Source organism: Schistocerca serialis, chromosome 4 (genome assembly GCF_023864345.2).
Source record: "Schistocerca serialis cubense isolate TAMUIC-IGC-003099 chromosome 4, iqSchSeri2.2, whole genome shotgun sequence".
Taxonomy (NCBI): domain Eukaryota; kingdom Metazoa; phylum Arthropoda; class Insecta; order Orthoptera; family Acrididae; genus Schistocerca; species Schistocerca serialis.
This window is the reverse complement of record NC_064641.1, coordinates 483,926,508-483,931,888: the sequence shown is the minus strand read 5'-3', so window position 1 is coordinate 483,931,888 and position 5,381 is coordinate 483,926,508.

The following is a 5,381-nucleotide window of genomic DNA, read 5'->3' as shown; positions in this document are numbered from 1 at the left end:
GAAAACCTCTAACGTTTCATGAGAATTACACTCCAGGAAATAAATTTTCTCCCGTAAAGGAACTCGAGACGAATGCATTGTATTTGCTACGACTGCTACCTTTCCTCGAAACCGAAAGACGACAAGTGTGGTCAGGATTGCGCCGTAAGAAAGATAGATTCTGCTCGCACTGCCCTTCCTCTCTGCATGTCTTAGGGTCGCTGACTTCTCACGTCGCTCGGCCAATACGATCTGAGAAACGAGGACGCATTCAGTTAAGGAGACTGAAGTAAACAACCTGTCTGTATTAGGCAATGAATTTGTGACGAAGAAGTAATATTTTCCGAAGCGAATAGTTTTCTTTTTCCTTGTTTTTTCCTATTTTGGAGGGGGAGAAGCATCCCTTCCTAATCCTATCTTTTATCTAACGAGCCCAGATTTCACACAGTTCATTTTTAGATACACATTAATAAATTTCGGGGTGATGGTGCGCGCGGAGGGGGGTGGGATCGCCCAGGGGGGTGGGATCGCCCAAGAAAAATCACCAAAAACTTAAAAAAGTACGAAATAGTGCTCAGGCTACTGGATAGGTTCTCCTACCTTTTCATGCATTAAATTACTTTTGGCACATTTCTCGTAAACTACTTAGGACATCTAATCTGGACTTCCATATCAGATGTAAACAACAGGTCATAGAACAACAGCCAGACCTAATATCAAAACTGGTTCAAATGGCTCTGAGCACTATGGGACTTAACATCTATGGTCATCAGTCCCCTACAACTTAGAACTTCTTAAACCTAACTAACCTAAGGACAGCACACAACAGAGACCTAATATCGGCATAAGTAAGACACCACTAAAAATAAGCTTGAAATGCCTCACAAAAGTGAGAAGGGACGTGACTGACGGGAAGAGGCAGTTTGGCTTTACTTCACTCAATGACTCGTTTCTACGACGAACCAATATCATCATGTGCCATGAGTTATTAAACATTTGAAGTATTTGCACACAATATTTGATGATTCAAATTTTTTGTTCAAATGGCTCTGAGCACTATGGGACTCAACACCTGAGGTCATCAGTCCCCTAGAACTTATAACTACTTAAACCTAACCAACCTAAGGACATCACACATATTCATGCCTGAGGCAGGATTCGAATCTGAGACCGTAGCGGTCGCGAGGTTCCAGACTGAAGTGCCCAGAACCGCTCGGCCACAGCGGCCGGCATTTGATGATTCGTTGCGTATGATGAAAATAGCTTGCCATAGTTAACCAAGATAACTCAGTGATTCATGGCACTTAATGACAATAGCTTGCCGTAGTCAGCCTCTTTTAGCGTTCGGCCAGATGGAAACGTTAGTGAAACAGTTGTTGAATACAGACACATTTCAGCTTCCCCAGTGGTCATGTGACTCTTTTTTAAATATTTAAGAGCATGGATCATTACCTACGAAAAATTTATCGAATTCGCCGATTAAGTTATGGACAGAAAATGAATCTGTGAATAGAACAAAAATTCTAACACTTAATAAGTGCAAAAATTGTTAACAGTTCTTGTTTTTCTTCAGCCAAAATTTTCCTTGTGGCTGTACATTATATTAAAGTTTATCTTTATTTACACAATATCTAGGGGATCTTAAAAAGTCGTACGTGTATTTTGGTGGTGTCTATATATCAACTGCATAATAGGTATCGAATAGCATGTGACACAATACTGCGACTTGTCTAAACACTGCCAGCGAATTATTTTAACAGGAAACATTGCGTAAAATTGTTTAAAATTCATGTAAAACGTTTTGATTGTATCTCCAGTTCCGAACCGTGAAAGGTCTCGTCTCATTGAATACACCGGTTCTTGTCAGGGCATAATCTGTAGTTCGCTGGATAATCGCCTGGACACGTCAAGTGCTGTTGCCTGATTTCGCCTTGCCTTTATGACAGAGGGGAGTTGCTGATCACCAGTCTTTGTGCCAGTGTCCTGGACTAAATTCCAAACCTTTCCACAATGTTTCGCGAAGTGAGGGCATGCGACACTGTTGATCGTGTTCCGTCGGTCGGAAGAGGACGTTCAGCTCGGCGGCCCCCTTGGTAGAGGAGCGGGCTTTGTATTGACACCGAGTTTCACCCTCCTCCTTCTCTCATTATCATCCAACACAACCATGACACAACACTAAACACATACCCATTACAGTTTCCTGACTTATTAGATATACTTAAAAACACAACTCTCACGACTCACGAAGAAATGGTGCCATTGTGCGCAAAGGATAGAAAACCTACACTTTGGGACCCCACAGACGACAACGCTATACGACATTTTTTTTTATTTTTTTTCAAGTTCTGAACCAGTCGTGAAACACAAAATCATCCGGCAGCCAGCTACCAGGTAACGACCAGATTCGTCACCAACAAGTGTTTAGTTGTCCGTCTCAGTTGCACTTTTATTTACCATCAAAGACCCACTCGCATCTCCACGCCTACTCCAGAATTAGGGGGAGTCCTGCCGGCCCCGGATCGAATCCATCAGGCAGATTGTCGACGAAGGGCGGTGTGCTGGCCAGCCTGCAAGTGGTTTTATGTGGTTTCTTGCATCGCACTAGGTGTGTACCGGGCTGGTACCGACATCCCGCCTCAGTTATGTGATTGTTAGTGTCAAATGAAATTCTCCAACAGCCGTGTTATTTTATTTTAACGACAACCAGTTTCGGCATTCCACTATGCCATCTTCAGGCCCCATATGCATCTCTCAAACGATAATGCCATACAGTGTCATACTTCCCTCGATTTCGTGAATTCAAACCGTTTCACAAGTGCTTCATTTGAAGCCTTCGAGTTGATACCAATTTCCATCAAATAGAGAAAGCGTTGGATACGCTATCTCTACAAACATAGAATTGTGTCTCTCAATTATTAACACCTTTTCTCTTTTCATAGCTCCAGGATTCAAGGTATTGACGAACATTCTTCCGATAATTGTTCCTCTTCACTATCACTTCCTTAACTTAAAGTTCAGTATTTTATCTATTAGTAGGACTAATTTTCGTATCTTTCCGTATCGCAGTCTCGATCTAAACGTTCATTTCATCTTCCTACTTGTCACCTTTCTTTCAGCTTATGAAACGTCCCCTTTGAACAATTTATACAAGACTGTGCTTAACCTGACACACAATATTTTGTTAGCGCAACGCAATCTGACTTTCAAAAAATCCCTACGAAAGAATGGCACTGACTAACATTAAACTATACCTTTCACAAATCACTTACCTCACAAAAATCTTCGCTGCTCAAGCTACTGCAATACAGCGAGCGCCACTACTGCCAGCTAAATAAAAGATTCAAACTATGGAAGGCACTAACTACTGATAGGGATAGTTAGCAAATGAAAGATATTAATAGAGAACAAACAATGTATTTACCTTGATATCATCATATATAAATATAGCAGTTCATGACAAATTACAAATCTCCGCCATCTCTCTCCCCACATCCACCACTGCTGGCGGCTCACCTCCAACTGCGCAACGCTACGCGCTGTTCACATCCAGCTGCCGCTGCCCAACACTACAATGGCAGACAACAATGCAAACTAGCCACAGACTGCACACAGCACAGCCAGTGATTTTCATATTGAGCGCTACGTAACGTTGCCAATAAGAAAACATAAACAGCCTACTTACATAGCCCCCATGCTCTCCACAAAAAATTTTACAAATTTTTTTTTTGGGCAGTGGCCAATAATGATTTGATAAAATTTTTCATAATTACAATAACAAAGAAATCAAATGCACACACTTATTGATACAATGTTGGTCAAAAGCTAAAAATTTCTCACAGTCCATAAAGACAGTCCACATTGTTCATCACAGTAAAAATGCAGAGTTTTTCTCAAAGTCTGAGCAGTAAAAGAAAATGCACACAGAAGTAGTGGATTTCCATGCAGTCTTGAATAAGTAGTGTTGTCCTTCCAACGGAAAGACAGTGCTGACTCTTGACATGCACACAGGTAATGGGCCACAACATAGCAAACCCACAGCAGAGTCATTCGACGTTTTGAAGAATATTGGTAGGTAGGTCATCACAGAACAGACCCACTGTAGTCCTGGTAGAGATTACGGTATTGGTGGGCCACCAGAGGTGCAGACCCACTGCAGTCCTTGTAGAGATGATGGTATTGATGGATCATCAAAGATGTAGACCCACTGTAGTCCTTGTAGAGATAATGGTACTGGTGAGTCATCAAAGATGCAGACCCACTGTAGTCCTTGTAGAGATAGCCAGCAGCCATCTGTTGTGACTGTGCAGGTGCACAATCACGATCAAAGAGTCTTGCGGATAATATAGCAAGTCCAAAACCACCACCTGTGCACTCACAAAGTTTTTAGGAAGTGTGCTTAGAACCAGCAATGCTGTTATCCAGTCCGTTGCTGAATTATCAACACATGTGCAAACACTAACAGTCCCTACTTCTCACATATTGTCCATATACTATGACCAACAGAAACGTGTGCAGTGAAATGTAACTAACAAGTTAATAATATCATTAACTGGTGACAATTACAATTTTATAACATCAGAATACAATAAAGGTACAAAATACATCATTAAAGAACATAACAATACAGATAACATTTGTAGTACAGGCTTTACAAAAGAATCGAACTAACATATACATCAGTGTTACAGGAATTATGACATGAGTACATAGATAAAAGATCAGAATAACTTTCGAAACATCAACTTCACACATGAGCATTGAACAGAACAGAATTAATAATGTCTAACATCTTTACAAAGTAAATAACATATTATTAATGCCAATTATATTCGAGGATAACAGTATTCCTCATCATAGTGAATGTAGCTTAATATTAAAAGAAGAAAAAATTCTATGAAACTACACAGAGACAGGAAGAAAACAAATACACAAGGGTACACAAACATATAGTGGGATAACACAAAAGGAAAGGACAGGGTTTGTTGTACTGCAGTATTTTGCAAACAAAACTTTCTTTACTTCTTGGAGATCTCCCTTCATTCATCATTATTCCCAAAAAGTCCAATCTATACCTGCTTTCTGTATTCTATTCATATTTCTTTCAATATAATTATTTCTCAGTGTACAATACTCATTTTGGCCCAAATCTTTTTCATATTGTCCATAGTCACTTTCTTATATGGTCTACCTCCTCTTAAGCTAACTTAAATCTACTGAGCTCAGATGCTAAACTAAGAAACGAGGCAATGCAGCAGCACATAAAACAATTAATATAAACAGCAATAAAAAAAATGGAAAATCGCAAAGCAAGCTACAGTAAATCTAAATTACCAAGCAATTCAACATTACAACTAATATGAGCCAATGTGCAGCAACAATAAAAATAAATGAGTAGTAAAACT